Genomic DNA, 25,531 nt, shown 5'->3' with positions numbered 1-25,531 from the left:
GGTGTCTATGAGCAGTGTTTGTGCAGTGGGCTCAGAGAGGGACTCTTTCCCTGTCTCCCTGGAGTTTGTAGCAGATGTGGTGTCCTAAAAACCCAGCAGGAATGGTTTGTGATGATAACTGCAAAATCAGGCTGGGAGGAGGAATAAGCAGTTGTTTCAAAGGAAGAAATATGGTCAGAAGAGTCTGTAATTGCACTGCAGCTCTAAAGCTCCCAGGAGGTTGAGACCTGGTGCTTTTCTTGCTTCTTTTTGTTTGTCAGTCTATCCCCTGAATAATTTTGTTTTGCTATTTGTTTGCCACCGTCAGCTGTGAAGCTGATCAGTCCTAACCAGTCCAGCACAATGCTTGAGGAGTAAAGGCACCCCGGGGTGAATAATTTATTCAGTTAATCTATTTTGATTTCTGTCATTTGACAGGTCCCAGGCAGGGTCTGTGTGGAGGAGGCTCAGAATGCACTGCTGCTATTTATACAGCACCCTGGCTCTGGGAAGCACTGCGAGGTTGTGCTTGGTGGAGTGAAGAGCTTGTGATCTCAGAGCATTTTGGGATGTCAGACGCTCCTGAGTTCTGCTTCGTACAGCAGGAAAAGCCTTTGGGATGTTTGCTTAAGTGTTGCACTGTGGCAGAGCAGGGAAAATTCACGGTGAGGCTGTGATGGGCACTGATAGGTGAGCTCTGGGACAGTCTCTCGGGAGGTGGTGAGGATTAAAACCCTTCTTTGGAGCAGCCCTGATCATTTGCCACACAACATCTGCTGGGAAAAGAAGGCCCCAAATATTGTTGGTCTGCTCCATATTTAATTAGCTGCCATAGCAATCCAGGGAAGGTTTAACTCTGAGTGCAGGACACTGCACAAACACCACTCTATAAATCACCGCTCTCTGCCTAGGATATGTGCACGAAGGGTTAAGCTGTAAAACAACCTGCCCTTTTCTACATAAATTAAAAAACCTGTTAACATGGTAATATTTTGATTTCCGTCGAAAAGTGTTTATTTTGGTAGCCTGTACAAAGTTTCAGCTATTCTAAAACCCTGAGATTTCACAGCCGAGCTTTCATGTTCCCAGCAGAGAAGGAGGTGAGATACTCAAAGAATCTCTGTTCTTATTTCAGCACTGCACTTGCCAGCCAAATTTTCAAAAGAGCCCAGTTTGCTGACATAAATGGGGTTGCTGATGTGCCGAAGGAGAAGGAAGCGCCGGAGAACATATTCCTCCCTGGGTCCAAGTCTCTCCCATCTTATCTTTCCCTTCCATATGTTTCCTCTGTAATGAGAGGAATTATTTATCATTAAAGTGATATATAATTTAAAAATTAAAGTTAATGAATGCTTAAATTAATTTACTGACAAAAACAAATGTCTGTCCTTCAGATCCTATAATTTTAATTGGAGTGGGCTACAGCTTAATTAACATGTATTGATTGTAGTCCTGAGTGCATGTGTAGGTGGGTGGACTGTGTTGGGAGAAATCCTCCTCGGAGATGAAGATTTGCTGATAACATTCTGAATAATTGTCTCGTGAAGGGACAGAGAAGTCTTTGGTCTCGAGCTGTTTTCTCGGTAGAAAACTTTAAACAAAAGCTATTGTTTAAAATTAGGGCTAAAATTTGGCACAGCTGCTTTAAAGATGGGAAGAGAGTTCTGCTGCAAAAATATTAATAAATTGATTCATTAATTAGGTGCACGAAGACAGAAAATTGGAGGCGCGTTGGAGCAAATAAAGAAGCGGATGCAACTGGAAATTTTTGGGGATAAAAAGGTAGGCTTCAATTTGGTGCTTACTCCCTACACTCTTTCCCCTGGGCAGGTATCCCCAGTTTCATGGTGGGTGGTGGTGGGGATAAGGAGTGTGACAGCAGGGCACTTTTCAAGGGAGGTGAGGGCCACCTGCTTTGGGCCAGATGGAGGAGAAGACATCCCAAGGCCCCTCCAACCCCAAAAGTTTTGGGAGCCTGTGGAGCTGGGGGCAGACACTGCAATCAGGAGCCCAGGGTGTGAGGAGAACGAAGGGCAATCCTCACTCCCTGGGACGAAACCCCAGTGCCTGATGCTGAAAACCTTTTCCCTGACCTGTTCCGTGTGGCAAAGTACCCAAATCCCTCTCTTTAAAGAGAGCTCGCTATTCTCTGGCATTAATATTTTATGTTTTGTCAATACTATGGATGAGTGGAAGATGTGCCACATCTCTTCTTGCAGCTGCAGCTGACAAACTGCCTGAGCTCCTCTCATGGATTCAGGACAGAGGTACCTCCAGGAGCCTCCCGGCGCTTTGGGGCAGGTTTAGGTGTCTGCAAGGGGGAAAAGCTGGACAGTGCTCCTGTTCTCTGGACAGGATGAGAGGAAACAGCCTCAAGCTGCACCAGGGCAGGTTCAGATTGGTCATCAGGAAGAATTTATTCACAGAAAGGGTTGTCAGGCATTGGAAAAGGCTGCCTGGGGAGGTGGTGGAGTTGCCATCCCTGGAATTGTTTGAGATACCACTGGATGTGGCACTCGTTGCTCTGGTTTAGTTTTAAGGTGGTGATTGATCAAAGGCTGGAGTCAATGATCTTGGAGGACTGTTCCAACCTAAATGATTCTGTGATTCTATAATTCTATGATTTTCTCAGCCTTGGGGTTGAGAGGTTTTTTTCTTCCATTGCACAAGTTCCTGCTTCTTCAAAAATATTTTTTCTAAATTGAATCATATAGTTGCAAAGAAAACAACCAAACTTCTATACTTGACTCACAGCAAAATGTTAATAAATTCAGATTCAGGTTGCAGAGGCAAAGAGTAAAACAGAAGATGGGATTTTGTGAAGTCCTGTTTTCCTTGGGTGGTAGAGCTTCACAACTGCCTCCTGTCACCACTTTCCATGCAGGGAATAGGGAAGGAATGAGCAGTGATGATCTGGGGAGTCCCTCAGCCCCGTTTTTGCATCTAAACCCAACTGGCAGCTTAATGTGCTGTTTCTTAGAATCACAGAATCCTTTAGTTTGGAAAAGATCTTCTAAGATCATCAAGACCAACCATTAACCCAGCACTGCCAAGGCCACCACTAAACTGTGTTCCCAGGCGCCACATCTACGCCTTTTCTAACCACTTCCAAGGATGGTGATTCCAGCACTTCCCTGGCCAGCCTGTTCCAACACCTGACCACCCTTTCAGTGAAGAAATTTTTCCTAATGTCCAATCTAAACATCTCCCAGTGCACCTTGAAGCCATTTCCTCTCATCCTGTCCCTTTTTCCATGGGAGAAAAGCCTGATCCTCACCTGGCTACAGCTGAATTAAAGTTTTCCTTTTGGCTTCCATGCCCTTCGGGAGGAGGATTTTGATTCATCCAGTGGGGTTGTGTAAATGGAAACTCCTCTTCCACCTTGTCAAGCCCATCCTTTGCACTGTCCCTTTTTTATTAATGCAGTGCACAGGCAATGCCTTCCTGGAGACCTTTTTCCCCTCCAATATATTGAATAAATTCTACATCAGGAAGGAAAGTAACTTGCAATAATGAACCATCAGTGGGTATTTAAGATTGCTTTAATGGGTCACATTGATGTAATCTCCACTTTTCCCTGGGAAGATCATACTGGGCCACAACCTCAATTCATATTTATGTCACAAGAAAATATATGGTGGAGATGGCTCAGGAAGAGCTCCCTGCTAAGCAGTTGGATATAAATGTACAGACCGGCCAGAAATGTGCTGGGATTTGAAGGGAGACAGGGAAATATCAGATGTTAAGGGCATTTTTCTCTTGCCTGGAAAAATTCCTGAAAAACTGGTTTCTCACCCCAGGATATGACCTGAGAAGGTGTGTGCTCATGGGCCCAGAAATGTGCAAGGTTGAGCAATTTTAAGGAGCACTTTTAGGAGCACTTCTGTCATCTTTTTTTATGTGGTCATGAGGGATGTCTGTAGTTTGGCTGGTTAAAAAAAATGTCAGAAGGGAAAGAGAAATTATCAGAGCTATAGAAATAAAAGCATTAGAAGTGTGTATGTATATATATGTATAAATATGTATATGTACATATATATATTTAAATATTTATATAAATACATATAAATATATATTTTAAAAAATATATATAAATACACAATATCAGTAAGGTTTGACCTTCCAGTTATGTCCTTATCCCTGTTATTCCTTATTGGTCAGACCCCACTGAAGGCCAAAAGCCAGCCCAGACTGGAATATCAGGGACATTTAGGTTGTTTATAAAAGAAAAAGAGGGATGAAAATTGCATTTAAGGCCATTCCTCTTGGCCAGAACAAGCAGCTCTGTCTCCATCCTACAGGAAGATGAGATAAAGTTGCAAGTTCACTCGGTCAGGATGGATGAGGGTGCAGGGGAAGGCAATGAAAATAACACAAATTCCTGGAGCTGTCTTGGCAAGGAAGGGACGAACATGACTAATGCTGCGTGAATGATTTGCACAAAAGGATTTCTTCGACAAACTTTGCCTTTCTGGAGGTAAACTGTCAGAGGGCACAATGCAAGTTTTTTGATGTGTTCATGAGTCAGAATTATTTAATGAGGAAATGGAGCAGCCGTCCCCCAGGCCTTGGAGCTGGCTTACCCAGGGGACCAGCGCTGCTCTCGGCCAGGAGGGAACTCAAACACCAGCTCCAAGCGAGGAGTGCTTGTTCTTGAGGTCACTCCAAACTCTCCTAGATAAAATTAGGCTCCTTAATTTGTATTTTTTGGATCACAAGGAGCGCATACGCAATGCCAGGAGGTGGGAAATCTAAATGCAAAGAGGGCTTTGGTGATGCAAGCATCCAAGTGTTGATGCTGGTGCTCTGTTTCTATAAATTTCCAGTGGTTCCTATCTGTCCCCACTTTATATTTTTCTTTTGTTTGGTACACCATCTAATTTTCTTGTTCTTTCTGTCAGCCCTTTCGATGCACTTGTAAGAAGAATAATTTATTCAACCATTTTTTCAGTGCGATTATCTCTAGCAGAAAGCCAGCAGCTAAAAACTAGTGGTGTTGCACACACACAGGATAAAGAATGAGACTCTTTCTTCTTTCTTTTTTTTTTCTTTTAAGGCATACATTTGTTGAAAAATAGCATTTCAGGTCAGCTGAAATTATTTGTGTTGAACTCAATAAAATTGACAACAGAAAGTAGCAATTTGAAAAAAAAATCAAGCCACTTCATTGTATGTTTTTGAAATTAGATGCTTTGACTTCTACTTTTTGAAGCAGTATTTGGAGCCAAAATTAAACTAATGCTAACTTTAAAAAATGCTCTTTGGAGCTTCCCTAGTGAATCTTTTCTTTTTTTCTCCCATTTTTCCCCTTGCATTAAATTTTGTTTACGAAGAAATAAGCACGTTTGTCTTGAGCTGGCTCAGGATGATCCCACCTCCCTGACTGAAAGGAATTAAATCCATGAATCACATGGTTATTAACTGTTGAAGCCCCCATGAACAAAATATAACAAGGCAGAGGGAGAGCTGCCAAGCATTTGACACTTTCACTCTAGCAAATATTTGCTTTTTTCATTTGGTCTGGTTTGGGAAAATGTTCCTTGCATGCCTAATCACGAGTGTGGACTTAAAATCCCTTGGGCTTCTCCCCTTCCAGGTGGGTCAGGCCGTCTCCCCTGAGCCAGGGATGTACCTGCAGAGCCGTGGGTGAGGTCCAGCTGGGAGTCTTCCTGTCTCAGCCCTCCATCCCTCTGCTCTCAGGTCCCTGCACAGTTGCTGGGAGCTGTGTCCATCCTCAGGGATGCAGGATGTGCCTGTGAAGCGTGACTTGGATTTTGCTGCTCTGGAAAAGGAGAATAAACCACCAGTGCAATCCAGGAGAAACAGGATTCCTCCTATGTCTTCCTATGCGTGAAATAACTCCTGCAGCATGGCAGAGCCTGGAGGTATCTTCGATCCCTTTGGGCATGGCGAGGAGCACCAAAAAACTGGATGCTGCTGGTGGAAGAGCATCTGGAGGGGCAGTGACATGTGGCCTGAGCTGCAGGATGGGGTGTCACCAACCTGGAGTGCTCCTGCTTTGGAGCCTCTTCCCTGCTAGCTGCGTAGGAATAGCTCCTGGTAGCACATCCCAGGAGCAGCAAGGCAGCTCAGGCTTGTGTGGAAAATGGAAGAATGAAGTGAGAGAGGACTTCATTTTTCCTCACTTTCCCAACCAGGAGATTCATGAGGTGGCTGGGTGAGTTTAAGGGAACTTGCAGTCTTTTCATCATGTTGATGGGTGGATGGATCATGTGGCTTGGAGCATGTTTAAGGCTTTAATTAAATCAGGGCTGCACTCTCTGCAATGGTTCCTGCTGCTTTAGGGCATCATTCCCAGCCTCTTCAGACCTTGTGTGGTGGGATGACCCTGGCTGGATGCCATGTGCCAGCAAAGCTGCTCCATCACTTCCCTCCTTGGCTGGACAAGGGAGAGAAAATTTAATGAAAGGCTCAAGATCAGGACAGGGAAGGATCACTCAGGAATTACTGTCATGGGCAAAAAGGTCTCAGCTTGGGGAAATTAATTTCATTTATTGCCAATCAGATTGGAGTAGGGTAATGAGAAATAACCCCAAATCTTAAAAACACCTTTCTTCCACCCTTCCCTTCTACTCAGGCTTAGTTTCACTCCTGAATTTTCTTCTCACTCCTGCCCAGCAGTGCAGGGGGATGAGGAATGGGGTTGTGGTCAGTTCATCACACGTGATCTCTACCACTTCTTCCTCCTCACACTTCTCTTGCTCCAGCTGGGGTCCCTCCCACAGGAGACCATCCTCCATGAAATATTCCCAAGTGAGTCCTTCCCACAGGCTGCAGTTTTTCACTGCAGTGGGCTCCTCTCTGACTGGGGCTGCAGCACAGGCTTCCCTTGGAATCATGGCATTCCCCTGCTCCAGAGCAAAGTCCTCCACAGACTACAGGTGCATCCTTGCTCCACCATGGACTTCCATGGGCTGCAGGGGACACTTTGCCTCACCATGAGCTGCACCAGCTCTGTTGGACCCAGGAGAAGTTTCTGGCAACTTCACAGAGGCCACTCCTGTAGACCCCATTACCAAAACCTGCCAACCCAATACACCTTGAATCATTACCTGGTATTAATTTTTCAGCCTAAAACAAGCTCCAAAGACCTGTTCTTTTAGAGATTAAAGTTCTAGCATAAACAAACTCATATGCATGTTGTTTTCGCATGGGAGATGTTTTTAGTATCATATTTAATGTTGCAAACAAAGCCATTGCTTGTGGTGTTTTGCAGCCTGGATGCCTTTGAAAGGGTAGATATGGACCCTGTTTGATCTTGAGCTATTTGGGGCTTTTTATTTGCATTTTGTGACTCTTATCTTGTAAACAAAGACTCCTTTCTGTGTCTGTGGATCAGGATGTCACCCAGGGAGCTCTGCGGAAACGGGAGACGGCTCCAGAGGGTGCAAGACACAAGTTCAGGGGCAAATGGAAATGAGGGATGTAGAACACTTTCACTTTGAGGTTTGGCTCATTGCAGCAGGGACTGGAGGTAACTTTTGTTTTCCCTATGCACCATTTGATTTTTTTTAAAAAAGTGAACCCAGACTGGCAGAGGGGGGAGGTGAATTTGCTGGAAAATTGCAGTGCTTCCCTAGAATTCAATAGGTGCCACTGGGTGCTTGGCTTCTGGGCATGGCCACAATGCCAGGGGCCAGGGAAATAAACAGCACCTGCAGAACTTCAGCTTTTCCTCGGAGGACAGGGAGAAGAGGAAGAGATCAGTGCAGAGATGATGTTCACTTGTTGGCTCAAGGGATGAGCATCCCTTTGAGCTGTAGCTCAGGTAGTTAGGGGAGGGCTCTCAGTTTCTTGCAGGCTCCCCATGATGTGAGCCATTGGAAAACTTGTCTCTGAGGGAGCTTAGGAGGCTTCCTGCTGGTGCCCAGTGCCTGCTGAAGAGGAAATCCCAACAGGAGTAAGTAATGGGAGCCTCTGAGAGTGCTGCTGCACCAGCCTTGTGCCACCACGCAGTGTCATGAGCAGTCCTGGGTGACCTCTGGTCCTGAGCCCTTGAGTGTCACTGCCCTGTGGGAAGGGACACCCAGTCCCCAAAAGGCAAAATCCACTTCCAAAGCCATCCCAGTGTTGTTCAATGCTGTTTTGTGAGGCTCTCCCTTTGGCATCCAGAGCAGCATCTCAAATGGCAGGGTGTAGGAATGAATCAGGAGGTCGCTGCTGTTGTGCGTAAGCAAGTTGTTCTAATGTACTTATCTGTTGTTTCTGTGAAGTTATAAAAGTAAATAATCCTGCTCTAACACAGTGTCCTTGCAGCCCCTGCATAGCTCCATGGATAACTCTTCCTAAGGCAGACTTGTGGTGATTAATACGCTACAGAGGGAAATTATTTTTTTTAAAGGGAGAGGAGAAATAAAGCTTGAAGAAGCTTGTTCCCTTTATGCTCCCTGTGCTCAAGGCTGATTAGGCTTTGTTTCCTCTTCCAGCATGAGGGAACTGGTGAAATGTTTTTCCTCCTGCCCTGTAGTTTTGATCCCTGGCACTGTGAGGATCAGCAAGTGGCCAAAAGCATCAGGAGGTGACCTTGCCCTGCCCTAAGATCCCTCCTTGCAGACCTCGACTGCCCAGGGGAAGCTGGCAGCATCCCTGTGGACCAGGTTAGCAACATCAAGCTTCTTTCTGCACCCTGGGGAGTCTGGAGAGGCGCTGGAGAGGGAATGTGGGCTGGGCAGGAGAGGCTGACGTGCCTGACCCCTCCCTTCCTGGCAGTTATGCTGTGCTGAGTTCATGCTGATGCTGGTCCTGACTCTGTAATGGGTTTTTTAGCACTCTTCAGAGACCTGTGCTGGGTAGTGCCCTGGGCTGTAGCCAAGGAATGGGAGACCACTGGGAAGTAGGTTGGTACTGCCCAAGGTTTCCCTGAACAGTGTGGCAGGGAACCAAGTAGTGCACATGACCTAGCAGCCAGGTTTATACCTGTTTGAAAGAGAAGGATTATTAAAACTGTCCCTTTTTCCTGAATATTATCAGTACTGCACCCCTCTCCATCCACCCCAGATGTTTGAACTACCTTGCATGGGATTAAATTTCTGCATTCCCTCATTTTCCAGAAATGTTTTGCCTTTGTGGAGCACAAATGTTGCCCTGAGCCATCCAGCTCTATTTGCTCCCCACAGACATGGCTTCTCCAAGACTTTCCACTTAGTGGTCAAATCTCTTTTGACCTTTGAAAGCTTTGGCTTGGGAGGGAAATTCTTCTACGTCAGGAAGGGATGCTGCAAAATAAATCCCACCACGGGCAAGGGAGAGGCATCTAATCTTCCTGCTCCCTAGATTTAGCTATGCCATTAGCCTGGACACTGCACATAAAGCTAATTTTATAATTTGTAAACGTAGCTGAGTGGGTTTTATAGAGGAATGTCGGGAAGTGATGAAATACCTTCAATAGATTTATAAAAAAGTTTAATGCATAAAGCTCTCTTCCACCCCCCTCCCACCCCCTTCTGCCCCCCTCCTTCTGTCTTGGAGTTGCACACAACAGAAAACATGGCCATGGGAAGGGCTTTGTGGCCAGCACTCAAGCCTTTAACTTTGCTTTTACAAGACAGTTTTATAACATCAAGAAGAATGGAAAAGCTGCAAGGCATGCACACTCAAGACGCTGTGCTCCTGGAAAGTTTTGGATGGGCTCCAGGCAATGTTTGGTGGCAAAGAAAGATGAAGGTCTTGGAAAGAGGAAGAAATAATCAGCTAAGCCCTCATCCTGCAATATTCCTGTTTCTGTAAGCTGGGAATGCCGTTGGAGCATGGAAAGGTGAGGAAAAATACCTTTGTGCAACATCATGTATCTGAGGGCGAGTTATGGTTGCATCAGTAACAGCTTCTTCTGTTCCAACCCATTGAATTTTCCTGCTGTAATGAAAATGAGCCATCCCATGATCTTCAAGCCTAAAAACCTGCTTTTTGCTGGTGGCTGGGCTCTGTGATGAGTTCCTGTGTCATTTCTCCTGGGAGAAATTCCTCTGAATCTGTAAAGTGTTTCCCCTTCCTGCTTTCACCAGGGAGGATGACACTTGTGGTGCCCAGTGGGTATCCCTGTGAATCTCTTCTGTTTTTTTTTTTTTTTTGGATGGATTTAAAATGGACTGACAGGTTCAGAACTGATTAGTGAAGGGAAGGAGAGATGGATGTTGTGACCGTGTGTTCCCTGTTTCCTCAGGAAACCAGAGCAGCAAGTGGGATGTGTCACAAAACCCCCATAACATAAGCGCCTGCCTCAAACAGCCCCAGCCATATATGAGGGTTTTTTGGTGTCAGGAGAAGGGTTTTGGACCTAGAGATCTGGATTAGCAAGGTGGGGCCAGGCTGATAATCAGCGTTCATAGACCAGACTTATCATAACTGGCAGCAGCCCTGCACTCCGCCTCTTTATCATCCAAGGGCCAAGCAAACCCAAGGCCAGTGTCCTCCCATAGCTCTCTCCTGGGAATTATCAGAAGATCTGGAGGAGAAGGCTCCTCCCAGGCCAGTTTGCCCAGCTCTAGCTCAGCAGCTCTGCAGATTAATCTCTGCATTAAGACCTTACACACCTGAAAAGTGTTGGAGGGAGGAAGGATTGCCTGAATGTATTTTTCCACTCTGTCTCTTTGGTTTTTATGTTTGTAGTTGTGTTTTCTTTTAACAATTCACAGCTTGGACTCTTTCTTGATTTTTTTTTTTCTCTTTTTTTATTTGTTTCTTTTTTTCCCCTCTCTCTCTATTGAACGCTGATGGAAAAGGAGAGTGCTTTCCTCCTGCCTACTTAAATCTTTGGCTGAGTTGCACAGAAAAACAGTCACACTTACTGCAGCTCCTAAAGCCTTCAAATCATCAGGGGAGAGGGGAGGAGGGAGCTGCAGAGGGAAGAAAATCATTTGTATAGGCGTAGAGTGAAGAATCACCTTCCTTTAAACTCGTGATCTGTCTCTGTTCCTACAGATTGCTGTCTGTGATCTTTTTTTCTCTGCCCAATATCTCCTTTCTATTATCTTTCCTCTGCCTTTGCTGTGATGTGTCTGTGGTGTGTCCCTTTTTGCTGGGATGTCTTGCTCCCAGGAGAGTTTGAATAAGAACACTGGGACTTGAAGATCCAAGTTATTGACAAGAAATCATTACTAAAACCTTTTAGTGTCTCTTCTGTAATTGATACAGGGATGGGCAGGGTAGATTTTCCTGTAGACACAGGGCTTTTTCCCCCTCCAAATGTCTTTAAAAGCCCTGAGTGTGGTGTCCTCCAGCCATTTCCTAACAGGTTAAAGCACACTGGTGCCAGATGCTTTGGGGTCTGTAAATATTGCCCTGTTTGCAGATGGATACACTTGCAGGGAAGCAGATGGAGCCTGAAATACTGTACAGCAGAAGACCCCAGAGAGCTCAGTCTCAGCTGAGCATCATCCTACGTGTAATTTTGGGGGGTCCCCCTTTTAGCTACCAAGATGTTTGGTTGCCCTTGCACAGCTATTGTGGCTCTTTTGCCCTAAGTTAAGCCGGGGAGAGAGAACAAGAGGTGCTCTGAGTGGGGCTGAAACACCCAAACCTCTTACTTGGGCCATGTGGAGCAAAAATAGCCTGGCTGGGACAAGGGCACTGGTGCTGGTGTCTGTAATGGGGGGAGGGAGACTTGGCAAAACCCTCATTTCCTCAACCAAGACTATCTTCTGACCATCTCCCTTTTTTGGTGGGTTTTTTTTTTTCCCTGGCATTTGTTGCTAGGAGATAGAAAGCACAGTCCCTTTTGAAGCATCTTCAGCTGCTTTCTACATTCCTGGAGAGCTTCAGCTTTGTTCAGTGTCCCTGTGCCTTTCCTTCTCTTGAACTCGTCCTTTTTGTCTTTCTCTCCTCACCTCCACACCCTGGTCGTGAAGGATTTGCCATGTCTGTGCATGTTTCAAACAGTGCTGTGAGCCTGCTCCCCAAATCCTCTTGTTTTATCTACCACAGGATTCAGCAGCAAACACCTGTCTGTGAACTTAACTCCTGTTCCAGATGTTCCTCCCCAAGGATGCAGGAGCCAGAACTAAGGGAAAGTAGCCCCTCTGACATGTGTGCAACTTCTTCTGCATGCAGATACACCTAGGCAACCCTCTCCATCTCCTTTGTCAGGACTTTGCCCTTGGAATGTGCAACAGCTTCTCACCCCTCTGCAGGCATTTCTCTGCTCCATGGGCTTTGCTTGGTCTTCAGCTTCAAATAAAAACTTGCTGGCTTATGGGTTTCCCTTAGACAATTAAAATAAAAAGGGAGGTGGAGGATGCTGCAGAGGCCCAGATGTGAACAGGTACAAGAAGTGGGTTGGGGCATTTGCTCCAGTTTTGGGCTCTAAATCATTCTGTGTGCCTTTAAAACAAAACAAACCACAAAATCAAACAAAATGCATGACAAAAAAGAAACCTGTTCTTTGTCTTCCAGCTCATTCCTAGAACTGTGGACACAGAGCAGGTGGGCACTGAGGGCAGCAAAATGTTTAGTGGCTGCTGAGCGAGGAAGTGACATTTTCCAGCTTGCCTAAGGATGCAAGAAAAATGCATCGGTGTCTGCAGCAGCCCCACGAGCCGGTGCTGACCTATTTATGTGCCCAATTATGCACACAGGCAGATGCCCTCTTCCCACCCCGGAGCAAGGGGCTGAGCCAGGACAAAAAATTGCCAGTGCGGAGTTTTTCCTGAGAAATGCCCCCCCACCAGATCGTGGGATGCCAGCAGAGGGATCAGCAGGAGCTCAGGGTGTTGAAGTGATGTGTTTAGATGAGGTCTTGTTTATTTTCCTTTGGATTGAGGAATGCAGCTGGTTTGGAGGGAGCAGTGAAAAATCCAGCCAGTCTTTCCCTCTCTGCATCCATTAAGGCCCACTGAGCCAGGGGCTCCCCTGCTACAGTGCCTCTGGTACCCATCCTGTGCTCTCTCCTCCTCCTTCCCACCCTGATTTACCATTTCCCATATTTCATTTCTGTTATGGCCGTTGGCAGTGATTGCTTCACCCATTCATCATGCTGTGGGTGTCATGGTGAATGGTTGGTGCCTTTGTTCAAGCTCCAAATAAACCTCCCTTTAAACCACCAAGCCCCAGACCATTGTTAACCTGCCTTTAAAACTGAGATTGCAGGAGAATTTTCCATGGGAAGTGGAGAAGTTTTTAGTGTTTTCTTACTCATCCCCTTTGCAGTCTGACCGTAAGGTTTGATTTCAACATTATTGGCACTGAGTTGGGAGTGATAACAATATGGAAATGAAAAATAAGGATCGATCTCAAGAGCTAAACTGAGCTTTGTGAATTAGAAAGAAACTTTTCTGGTAACTTTTTCTTTTGGGTCAGGCTGGGGAAGCATTAATTCAGGATGGTTGGAGGTTTCATCACCAAGAGGTCCTCTTCCTCTGCCACACCTGGGCAGCATCAGCTGTTTGAGTCAATTCCACCTGTGCTTCATATGAAGAAAGAGGAGAGCTCACTGGGGGAGGAACAACAGTAAAAAATAATTTGTTCTTGAAACAAATTCTGTTCCTGAAAGAAGGGCTTATCCTACCTGTCTCCCCAGCTGTGGTGCAACACATAACCCTTATCAAAAATGTGACACCTCCTCCTGCCTGCTGTCACATATTGCTCACATTGAGCTGGAGCAAGACAAACGTCACACTCAGGGATGCTGCCTTCCTTCCATCCCACTTTCCTGCTCCGGATGGTGAGGGAAATAAATCATGCTGCCCTGGGGCTGCCCATCCATCTCCTTCCTCAGCAATGGCCAGGGGAAGCCTGGCCAGTCCTGTCCCCTGCCTCCCTTGCAGAAGAAGGGCATAGGTTATATGGAATTGCCATGCTGCAATTAAAAGTTAGTATTTCGACAGTGCTGGGTGCTTTGCAGTTGCTGTCTTGGTATTAATGATCTTAAAAAACCTCCCTTAGCTGGGAGGTGTTGGCCCTAAATCTGCCTGTTTCTACCTAAGAGAACCCATTACAAGATCTTTTTGAGCCCTCTGCAGTGGGCACTTCTCTCTCTGAGCAGAAATTGTTGGCTCAGAAAATCCCCAGGAACCCAGAAGTGTAAAATCACAAATGAAGTGAGTTGTGTTGGAGGATTCCGGCCATTCACTTAATTTTTATCACCCAATTTCTGCAAATCCCCTGTGGAGGTGCTTGAAAAGGACGTATTTCCCCTTCTCTTTTCCTGCTAGTTTTGTCATTCTGACAAATGGTTGATGTGTTGGTTGTGTTTCTAACGCTGCTGGAAATGGTCGTGGCTTTCATGTTTTCCAGCCAGCACCGCGATTTCCACAAAGAAATGAGAATGAGAGGCTGTGGATAACTGTTCCTCTGGCTCTATTGCACCCCACCACAATTTGCTTTCCTACGAATAACACCTGCCTATTTTACATCTCAACAGCAGCTTTCCTTATTTATTGAAAAGCTGGGGATTCTTGGAGGATATTTCCATTTTTCTCCTCTATTTCTGGCGGTTGCGCTACAGCAAATTGGTCTCCAGCTGCACCTTTTCTCCTCAGTTTTTGCTGGAGGGAGCCTGTCTTGCTTGCTGGGTGATCAAAAACCATCCCAGGAAATGGTCTCCAGGCCCACAATGAGCATTTTGGGGATGCAGTGTGGAAACTGCGCCTTGCTCAGAGGGGTTGTGATGGCACAAGGGGGAAATCCTGTGTTCCTCTGCTCTGCCACGTGGAGCCCTAGCACCCCTCTGGGGTTAATGGCCATGGAAACAGCATTGTACCCTTCACCTCTGCTTTTGGTGGTACCAGGGACAGCTTTTGCTGGTTGTTGTCATGAGGAGACTGACAGAAGTGTGAGAAGTTTGGGATTCTGTGTGGAGTGGTTGAGCTGGAGAGCTGGTCTGCGTCATTGGTGAGAAGGGGACAGAAGGTGCTTACACAAGGCAGAAACAGTTTTTGCTGGGCTAAGAAATATTATCAGATGGGCTGAAAAGCAGAGTTGTTCATCAGCAGAGTTCTTCTTCTTCTTAGGCTGTTTTAACTGTCAGCCTAGTACCAGCTGCAAAGACAGCATTCTGAATTTCTGACAGGATTCTGAGTTTCTGTGCCTGTGCTTCTCTTAAGATGTCATATCCAGACACAGAGCACCTCATGGAAAGAGGATGGTGATTCCCTCACAGCCAGCTTTGAGCTGTACCTTGGGTGAGTCACAGAATCATTAAGGTTAGAAAGGACTTCTAAGATCATTAAGTCCTCAGGCTGTAGTTATTAATCTGTCCCCTTTTCACTCATATTGAAGGAAATGCCACCTTCTAGCTAGAAAATGAGAGATACTAGGGGCCTGAAGGATTTGATATTATTTGCATTGTTAGACATGTATTTAAACAAGAAAGAATTGTAGAATATCCTGAGTGGGAAGGGACCCACAAGGATCAGCAAAGTCCAACTTCTGGCCCTGCACAGGATCACCCCAAGTTGCCACATTTTGCCGCTTTTTTGGTGACCTTTAGTTGTTAGGAAGTCCGTGGATTAGACTTCTTCCCCAAATGCTCAGTGAAGCTGCAATATTTACATGCTGTGTTCTTTTTTATTGAGAAAATCAGGACTGAAAACTCCTATTGTCATCCCCTCCACTGGCCACAGCTTTCTCCTTTTGCAATATGAGCTGCTGTCTACGACCAAATAGGATAATATTTAATCCAGGGGACATAGTTTGGTTTCCCAAAGTGCTGTAGCATAATTGGAAAAAGAAGAACGAGTCCGGCATCGCAGTCAGACAACTCAGCCGAAATGTAAACTGAACACATTGCAAAGCACTCCCGGACCTGCTCGTGCTCCACAGCACTATTTATGATCCTTAACTGATCCAGAATAGCTGACAGGATAAAAGAGAAGCCTGTCTCTGTTCGTTTGCAATTAGGCACTCGGCTCCCAAGCATCTGTTTTCCAGGAGAGATCACCGCTGGTGATTGTGTGCTTCGTGTTTCCCTCCGAGGGATGCTGGAGCCAGCCTGGAGAGCCAGGGCTGGGGAAGGGCTGCTAACATGATAAAAGAAATGAAGCTCCTGCGTTCGGAGGGGAGACAAGGAAAGCCTGGCTTAATTAAATTAGCAGAATGAAAGCTGAGGAAGATAGTTGCCTATAAATACACTGGCGGAAGATGGGGAGGGCAGAGCAGCAGTGAAGGAGAACTATTTATGCCCGAGGATAGTGTTGGCACAAGAACAAATGTACGTAAACTGGCCCAGAATAAATTCAGCCTGGAAATTGGAAGATCGTTTCTGACAATTAGAGAGCAATCGGACTATGGAGCAGCCTTCCTGTGGGAATAGAGGGGGATAAAACCCTTCCTGCTTTTAGCAGGAGGGCCAGATCCAATGACCCAAGGATGCTGTGCAGCCCAGCGCTCCTTCTCCTTTCCTTATTTTTCTATGATTTCTGCCTCAGCCTCCTATTTATGCCAATTCTCATCACGTCCCACCCTCCTTCCTGTCGCCTGATATGGATCTCAGTTGCTGGCTTTGCTCCCTTCTGATGCAGGTGGCTTTCTTCTAACAGTAATAACTTCCCCACATGGTCAGGAGCCTGCAGCATTCTTGGTGCTTTTTAATTTTTTTTTTTTAATGTTCATTCCCAATCCCTCTTTGTCCATTTGTCCTTCTTGCATGGAGGGGTCCAGACGGGGGACAGTTGGTTTCCTCTAAACAAGGTGTCTCTGCCAAGCCCCACATAGGTAATAGACTCCCTGGAGGGGACTCTGATATTTCATGCTTGGGTTAAATAAGCACAAAATGGTGACCATAGCCTATTTCCAGCCCTTGCATAACATGGCCCTGAAAATAACTCGTCCCAGTGATGGAGAGGGGCTTTGGGAAAATCTGGAGTGCTGGCAGCCTTGGATGCTGAGCCTCCTTGGGACTCTGACAGCAGTAGTTTGCAGTCTAAGCTCTGGGCCATATCCCATTTGCACAGCTCTTCCTGGGAGATGTTCCATTTGCACAGCTCTTTCTAGGATTGTGAAATGAGAGATGCTTTGGAATTACCTCACTGGCTTTTTGAATGCCTTTTCTCAGGTTTCCCTCAAACTGTTGTGAAGCGGATGGGGCAGGGAGGTCACTGATCTCTTCTTGTCTGCAGGGATGTTTCCAGGATGGCATTAGTTATGCTCTTGGTTCATGACATTGGGTGTTACTGTTTGATTTAGGTGCAGCAGTAGTTTGATATTTAAGTTGTGAGAAAGATATTTAAGGTGTGAGGAAGAAAAGGGATTTCTCTGCTTGCAGGTTGTATTCATTCCAGTGAGCTGGAGCTTTTCTTCATTTATTACCATAATGAAGCCCCATGAAACTTCCCAAAAGGCTGGAGGCCTTGCGAGGAGAAGCATAAGACCAAATTCCTTCTGCAACTGAATTATAATGTTGAATCCCAAGTACGCCTGAGAAAAAAAAGGAGAAATTAGAAATCTTTGTCAGGTATTATGTCAGCTTTCTGGATTATCAAAGGAAATCTTTTCAGCAAGGTAGTTGAAATACTGGGTTTTCAGGGGAATTAAATGACAGCCTGTGTGTTTTGGGTGCCTAATTCCTCTAAGGCTTTTAAAAACTCCTGGCTTCATTCACATTCTCGGAGTATCACTGCTTAACCAGCCCGAGCCACACGCGTGCTTCATCCAATATCCAGACAATTCCTCTTGATGAGGGAGCAGAGTTGGTGCTAATGCTGCCATTCTGCATGCACACAGCTCTGCCAAAGCACTAGCAAGTGCATCTGCTTGAACTTTACACTGCCTTCAGTTAATTGCAATTATATATTTAGTTATTGGGATCAATCGGGAAGTTGGGGAGGGAGGGATGTGGGAAATAAACCCCCTTTGCTGTGATGCTTCACCTCATTTCCTTATCTGCTGCCTCACAGCTCAAACACTTGTGTTTCTGACCCCCTTAATTCCAATTTTTTGTAAAACTATCCTTATTGCAGGATTGAGATTCATTCGCATAAGTTCTTTTCTTCATAAAGCAAAATAGAACCAACGTCAGATCAGAATGCATTAAAATAATAATCCTAAACAGTGCAACCAAACAAACAAATTAAGTAAAGCAACAGTTTGCACACATCAAGTTATTTTATTCCATTAATGCTGTGTAATTTGGCTGCAGGTAAATTTGAATAAATCATTTATGGAAGGATAAAAATGAGGAATTTGTCAGCAGAGTGTGGCTGTGCTGGGCTTCCCTCCATGCTGGGGAGCAACTGAGTGTTCAAACCTCATGGATGGGTCACTGAGGAAGGACTGTTGGAGTCCCCAGCTGAAAGGAGCCAGCCCTGCTGAAAGTTCTGTTTGGATCATGGCTTCCCTGGCAGCATCAGGGAGGTATTAGAGCTGTGTGGGGAAAATCCCAACGTTGGGGTGAGTGACGTGTTGGGGACAGCAGTAGGTGGGACTGTTCAAACCTCTCTTTGATGTGGCAAGACCTAAAAGGGGGAGGGATTTGGGAAGAATTTATTTGCAAAATTCTGCCTGCTCCTTCCAACTCCTCGCCACCCCTACAGACCCACAGGATATGGCCCCAAGGCAGCTTTATCATTGTCACAATTCTATTTATTCTGATCCCAACCCGGTCAAACTTTATAAGCCAAGTATGAGGCAGCTGGCTCTGTCTTGTTCTCCCCCCAGATTGCCTAGTGCATCTGTAGAATTACTTCAAAGCATTGTGTATCCCATTTTCTTCCTCAATTCCTGCCTTTTGCTGTTTGGGTTCTAAAGCAGCAAGAGGAGTATTGAAATTCTCATGCCTTCTCTTTATTTATTTAGCATTACCTGGACTCTGCTCAGTTGGGGTGCCTCAACATTAAGATTTTACCAGCCCAGCTCTGCTGTGCCAGACATGGGAGCATTTTCCCTGGGTGCAGGTACAGAGTAAATACATAATTCTATGGTAACTCAAACCCAGAGGCAATGCTGTGCTCAACTTTAGCTGCTCTTCTCCTCTTCCTACTGCCCTTGTCCTGCTGCATTGCTTCTGGGATGATGTCGTAGACACTGTTCTGGGGGGAATATGTTAGATGTGGTGGAAAACCCAGCTGAATTCCTTGCTGGAGCTGCATTCCTTCATGCCTCTCTGGTGTATCTATCTGGTAGCATAAAGGAAAGTGTCATTGATTTTCAGCCTAATCCCTGCTGAAGCATTGGGCTCCTTCTCCTGATGGCCAGCAGCAGTCTGGGAGATGCCAAAACAGCTTAGGTGCTGGCCAGGGCTGTGGGAAGGGGTGATCCTGGCTGGCGGGTGCAATTTGCCTTGCAAGTGCTGCAAACCAGCTGCCAGTTCACCCTGGGACCTGACCTATGGGGCTTTTTCCTGTTGCCTTTATGCCATTCCAGGGGCAATGCCTTCTCTCCCTCTTCAGTAATAATTATGGACTCTTCTCCATGGTCTTGGATGAAGAGGTCTCTGTGTGCCAGCACTGCCAGCCCAGCATCCCCTCCGGGATATGTGAGGACAGAGCCGGCAGCAGGGAGATGCAGGTGCTCTGCAGGTGAGGAGGAAAAGAGAGGGTGAGGATGGAGGGGTGGCAGCTGGAGTTTGCCCTCAGTTTGCTGACACTTTTATCAGCAGCTCCTTCAAACCTGGGCTGCCACCTACTGCTGCTGGCACGGTCCTGGCAGAGGGGCCACGCTTGTCCCTCCTGCAGTCATCGCTGTGACCCGCCGCCATGGCGTGCTTCCAGGAGAGTCATCAGGTACTAAAAATAACTGGGGAATAGCTGATGGTGTGGCTCCTCTCCGCATGTTAGTGGAATTAGCCAGGAGGCTGATCCAGCCAGGACTGCGGTCGGCTGCTCCCCTGTCCTGCTGCTCTCCCGAGCAGGACGTGGAGGTCACAGCGCCTTGGCTTTGCTCCACAGCTTCACTGCCGCACTGGCTGGGCTGTCACAGCCGGTTTTTCTCCTCTGCTGTGAATCCAGGCATTGACAGGGAACTCAGCTCGTCCAGCACTGCTTGTATTCATTGCCTTTTGCAGTGTCAAATCTTTGGCACAGCTTTGCTTGAGTCTCCGGATGAGTAGAGGTTATGAGTGTAACTTCACATCAGAGGGAACAAAGTCTTCCAGCTCTGTCTCACCCTCGAGTGGGAGTGAGGAGCTGGGGTTCAGTATCTTCAGTCTAAAGCACAGCCTTCTGATGCTGGATGCCAATAGCCTTAACTTTCTCCTACAGGAAAAAACCAGAATTCTGGAGTGGGAAATCCATGAGACTGCTGTGTGTGCTGCAAAGGTTTGCTGTCCATCTCATGACAGGAGAACTGGACTTGCAAATTGCTTTGCTGCATTTCTCCTTTCCCAGATCTTTATTTGCTGCTTGTTATCGTTCAGGACTTTGCTCTCTTCAGTGCCCTTTCCTGCAAGATGATGCAGAGCCAAGTGACACAGTTGCTTCAAGGAGGATGAGCAACCTGATGTGGATTCAGCTGGGCATCTCTGGTATGGAGGTCACAGCTTTGGGCTCTCTCTGGGGTGGCTCTGAGTCATGACCACATAAAGCAAAGCCTTGGGTGCTCAGGGCACCTTGTGGCAGGGAGAAAAGAAGGTCTAGGCACCTTTTGTGTTAAACAGCTGTTTTATTCTGGCCTCTGGCTGAAAGGACCTGTGCTCTGTGACCTTTTGTGTGGGTTGCAAATAGGGAGATGCCCTTCTTAGCACAGCATATCTGGATCTTTAATCAGCAACCTCAGTGTCCATAACCTTGCTTGTCACAGCTCTCTGCAATCACTGCACTCATCCATGCTAAACATATTCAGCCCTGGGAGCTAATGGTGGGGAGAACCATTTCCATCCCTGCTTGTGGAAAAGGGGTTTTTCCTGTATCCCGCTGGCTGAGTGCTCAGGGTTGCTCTGCTAGCTAGGGCCTCATCATCCTCTTGGATGTATTAATTCCTCTGGCTGGGAATGCTGAGTGCCCTGGCAGAGCAAACCAGGTTCAAGGGCTGGTCAAATGCTGCAGTTGCCTGTGCTCAAGCTCTGCTTTTCTGCTCCGGCCGTCTCCCTGCTTTCAATTCCACCATTGTATTTGTGACTCTTACCCTCTAATTATAGGTGCTATGTTTCTCAGCTTTCCTTTCTGGGAAGCGTGTCTGCATGTGTGACTGGAGCTGCGCCTCCTCCGTGCCCGCCTTCGAGAGGAAGCGGGATGTGATTCCCTCGCCTTTCCCCTCCTCTGGCAGCTGCAGCCGCCGCAAAGCGTGGAGTTCACCGAGGGGACAGCAACCAGGATTCAAGGAGAGATTGGTGTCTACTGTCCTCTCTAACTGCACTTGCCTCTTTTCTTATTCATAAGTGCAAGCAAACAGGTGCTAAAAGCTTTTTCCCCCCTGTCCTTCTCCTTGTGTGGCACAGTCAGACTCTCCTGAGATGTCTCCTCATAATGTGCTCTCTGCCCCCAAAGCTACTTCTGCATTTCTTGGCATCCCTGCAAGGACTTGATTTATCCCTTTCTCTTCCCATCTCCCCTTCTTCACTACAACTGGTGTTTGGGGCTTGGCAGGAATGAGAGCAGTCATCCTTGAGCTCTCTGCAGGTGAGGTGGGGATTGGAGAGTCCTGCAGTCACTTTGGATATTGGGTTTTTTCCCATGGGGTGATATTTGGCATCTGTGTCCAGAGTCCTGTTTTGGATTTTTAAAGCCTAATCCTTCACATCCTAGTACCTGTGAATCTCTGCTTCAGGGGTGTTAGTTTGTTCCTTCATTCCAGTTGTGTGTGTGGATCCTACAGGTATTGATCTGCCCTCGGAAAAGCGCTGCTTTGAAACCAGGTTTGTGTGTTATTCCTTAACCTTTCTGCTCCAGAATAACCCAGAAAGCTTCATAAATTCCTCTAATTCTGGCTGTTCCTGGTACATTTTTAGCCAGGCAGCTTGTAGATGTGCTCTCTGGAAATGTCTACTTCGTGGTAAAGCAAAACCTCATCACTGGTGCTGTCACTGGAGAAAAATGTATTCATTATTATTATTCTTATTATTATTTTTAGGAAAGATGCGATCTCACCTCATGCATAAAATTAGTTTAATGGAACAGCAGGAATGGGAGGGAATATTGGCTTTCCTGTGCTTGTCTGGGGAGTGAGTGAACAATTTCTTTGCTCCCTCTCAGGCCCTGGATGAATGATATGTCATTGGAGCTGCATTTTTAGCTGAAGTGTGTCCACGAAGACAGCAGGGAACAAAAAAAATAGCTTTTAAAAATTACTTAAAGAAAAGGAATTTGTGAGCTTCTAAACATAGTCTTGGAGCATCCAGTGAGGCTGAGAGCCGAGACTGCCTTAGGGAGGGAGAAATAGGGGCGGCAAATGGGTTTGTGCCTTGTAAATCCTCAAATAAAGGGTTTACAACCCATCTTGAGTGGAGGGCACAAGGGTCAGTAGGGCTGGGACACCAGGTCCAGCCTGGTCCATGTCCCATGGTCTTCCCATGCTTCTCCTGAGGTTGTTCCTGCTGCTTTTAGCTGCCCCAATGAATACAGGCAGCAGGCACCATGTTGGTAGCACTGTCAAAGTGCACTTATCTGAGTGTCTGCCCCTCAAAAACTTCATTCACTTGGCTCCCTGGGAATTGGAAAGGAGAGATGAGGATAAAAGTGATAATGTCATCTCAGGGCATCCAAACGCCAGTGATGGCAGTGTGTGCAGGAGCTCTCGTCCCCTCCAGCAGTCCCACATGGCTTTGTCCTTTGGCTTATTTCCCCTCAGAACTCCAGGTTATCTTGGGTAGAGTTTTTTTCTCACTGAAAAGTGAACTTTAATGAATATATCCCTCTCTTGTAGAAGCAGGAAATTAGTAAAAATTTCAAACCAGAACCTCCTCCTCCGTTGACAGCTGGAGGATCTTCCCTGTTTGTTTGGAGGAACATCTGGTCAAAAGGCTGAGCTGGGTGCTGAACATAGGGCTTGTCACAGCTTCTGGCCCTGGGATTTAGGTGGGACCAAGCCATGCTAAGGCCTTCACTCAGAGTTGAGAAAAGGAAGGATGCCTTTCCTGGAGGGAAAGCTCCTTTCCTGGAGAGCCCCAGTGTCTTTTCAAGCTTTGGTGGAATGGGTCCACTAGAATTAGGGGCTCTTTGAGTGAGAAGGATCAAAAGGATGAGTTGTGGGGGGGAAAAGGTGTGGGAAGGAGGCTGTTGCAGGCAAACTCATCTAATTGCCATCAATAGGTGTGAGTCAAGCCTGGGGTTTTGCCTGTCTCCCGATTCCTTCCTTCCCTTGCAGTTCGTTCAGGGTGTTTGCACTTTTTCCTCCTCCTCTTTCCCCTCTTGGGCTGCAGGAGATAGACACTTTTTAAAATGCAAGGTGAGGGATTGGTTGTTTTTTTTTTCCAGCTCATCAAATGCTCTCTGGTGTCACCAGGGCTCTGAGAAAGCCTAAAAGGCTTGGAGGCTGTGTGCAGTCTCATCCCCTTCGGGGTGCCAACCCCCGGCATCCCTCCTGCAACAACTTTACTTCATTGTGATGGCTTTCCAACATCTCCTCACCCTCAGGCTCCTGCAGCTCCCTCAGCACTGCTCACTGCTGCTGACTCCACTCCCTGTCCTTCTTCCAAGTTGTCTTTGGGCCACCTCCACATCTACTTTGCATTGCAGTGGCAGGGGACAAAATCTCCCTGATGTCTGGAAGTGAAAACACAGCCATGAAGGAGCTTCCTGTGCTCTGCGTGTGAAAACATCTCCCTTGCTACACAAAAAGAGATACATATTTGCTTTTTAACTTGCTTTTCTTCCTTCTCCCCTTGGTCTTTGCTGAGATGATGGAAGCATTGATCCAGCTTGCTCTGACCCTGGTCAGCACAGCCATGTGCTGTGCTGTCAGCATTCAGGTTGTCTCCAGAGCTCCTCTAAGCCAGGATCACAGGCCAGATTAAACTGGTAGAAAACCTTACAGCGTTTGGGGGGCGTGTGTGCATTCCCAGAGTGCACAGAGACTTGTTAGTGACATGGGATCTTGAGGAGAGCAGGCTTTGCTGGGAGATTTTATCTATTTTTATAGCTGGCGCAGGTGGATTTTTCTGTGATAAAAGCTGTAAACACCACACAAGTCAGAAAGCTACTTCCTGGCTTGCAATAATCAGCTTCTAGCTCTGAACCACCCCAAAGTAATAGGACTTGCTGCAATTATGGCAGAGGTTGGGCTCTGCTTGTAGGTGATAAGAGAACCAATTCCTTCGGAGGGAGCTGGGCAAAAAGAAGGTGATGGTAGTGCCCCTCAGGGGGGTAATTTGGAGTTAACCAGCCCCTTGATGCACATCAGAGAATCCATCTCCTCCAATCTCTGATTTCTTGCAGACTTTTTCTGGCTCCTGCAAAGAAAGTGGACATTGCTTTTTAATACCTTTCAATATTATCTGCCCGATGTGGTTTTACTTGGCAGGAGCATAGTCTTTTTTTGTTTTCCATCCTTTAAACTGTTTTTGATCAGGGAAACACTTCTCCCAAAGGTTACTTAAAGAGTTCTTGTCCAAATAGTGACAACGATGGCACTTGGGGGTTGTGCATCGATCCCAGAAGGCAAACAAACAGTCCCAGCTTAAATCCTACACCAACTATAAACCTTACACTTTTTAATTGGGAAATTGATTTTAAAGCCTCTCGAAAAATCTAATTATTTTCCTTTAAAAAAAAAAAAGTAGGAAGAGTCTTTCTCTCTGTCATGCTCCACCAGGCAAAAGAGAGAGAGTAGGAAATAATTCTTGGCTGTATCTCTGCAGGGCACCCTGGTGATAACCTGGATAATACAATCTGATTTTGGCCTTGAGTCTGTTCCCTTGGATTATCGCATTTCTTCAAGGACCAAAAGCTGTGCTGGTGATTCAGACCTGGAGGAGAATGTCTTTTTTAGTGGTAAGCTTTCAGGTTTTTTGGTTTTTTTTTTTCCTTTCCCAGCCATCAAAAGCCAGAGAGGAGGCTTTTATCATGTGGCTGCTTTATAGAGAACAAGTTGTGGGCATCTTGACTAGAGCCCAGCTCTCCTTCCTTCTTTCCTTCCTTCCCAAGGAAGACCCTGCTTGTTGGGTTAAAAGGGAGAGAAAAGCAAAGGGAAAAGAGGTGAAAGAAAAGGCCACCTTTGGAGACAGTGTGCACATATCACCTGCCCTGAAAGGAAAGGTGAATTTGGAGAGGAGGGTGTGTGTGGGTACAAAATCTAAGCTATGCCACACTGAGTGATGGATCCATCAGGATCCATGCTGGCTGCAAAGTCTGGATGTGTAGCCATTTTCCACACTTACATTTAGGCAGGGATCTGTTTGTGAGGGTGTGGGATCTGCTTTGTCCAAGAGAAGGGCTGAAATCCCAGGTCTCATGTGCCCAGGTCCTCTTTGGTTTAATCTTTATGATTAGGTTTTATAGCTCTCACTGCAAGACTGCGTTCACAAGCCTTCACTTGGGAGGTGAAGCATCCTTGGCTTTTTTCTCCATGCTTTGGCATAGCTGCAGCTGATTTTCCTCCAGGGAAGGGAAGGAGGTGGGTTGCCTCGTCTCTGCATCCACTTAAGGATGCAGGAGTCTGCGTCCCACATCTCTCCTGTTGCAGAGGGGTTTCTTCCCCTCCCTGGTTCAGGTGAGGGGTTTCTTCTGGAAGC

The 25,531-nt window shown here is 46.5% G+C and overlaps 1 long non-coding RNA gene across 2 annotated transcripts; it reads left to right on the top strand.

Annotated features, from left to right (window-relative positions):
* The first annotated feature begins 175 nt into the window (after positions 1–175).
* Positions 176–24,772, top strand: LOC146435628 (uncharacterized). 2 transcript variants are annotated; one of them, XR_014853093.1, is made up of 6 exons: positions 176–1,761; positions 5,680–6,157; positions 7,340–7,474; positions 8,427–8,597; positions 9,545–9,754; positions 24,659–24,772. It is a non-coding gene; the product is annotated as an uncharacterized LOC146435628 (long non-coding RNA). The 2 variants fall into 2 exon arrangements; XR_014853092.1 differs by lacking the exon at positions 176–1,761 and having other exon boundaries at positions 5,582–6,157.
* The last annotated feature ends 759 nt before the right edge of the window (positions 24,773–25,531 follow it).

Source organism: Lichenostomus cassidix, chromosome 6 (genome assembly GCF_008360975.1).
Source record: "Lichenostomus cassidix isolate B80296 chromosome 6, HeHo_3.0, whole genome shotgun sequence".
Taxonomy (NCBI): domain Eukaryota; kingdom Metazoa; phylum Chordata; class Aves; order Passeriformes; family Meliphagidae; genus Lichenostomus; species Lichenostomus cassidix.
This window is presented reverse-complemented; position numbering and strand designations above follow the sequence as displayed.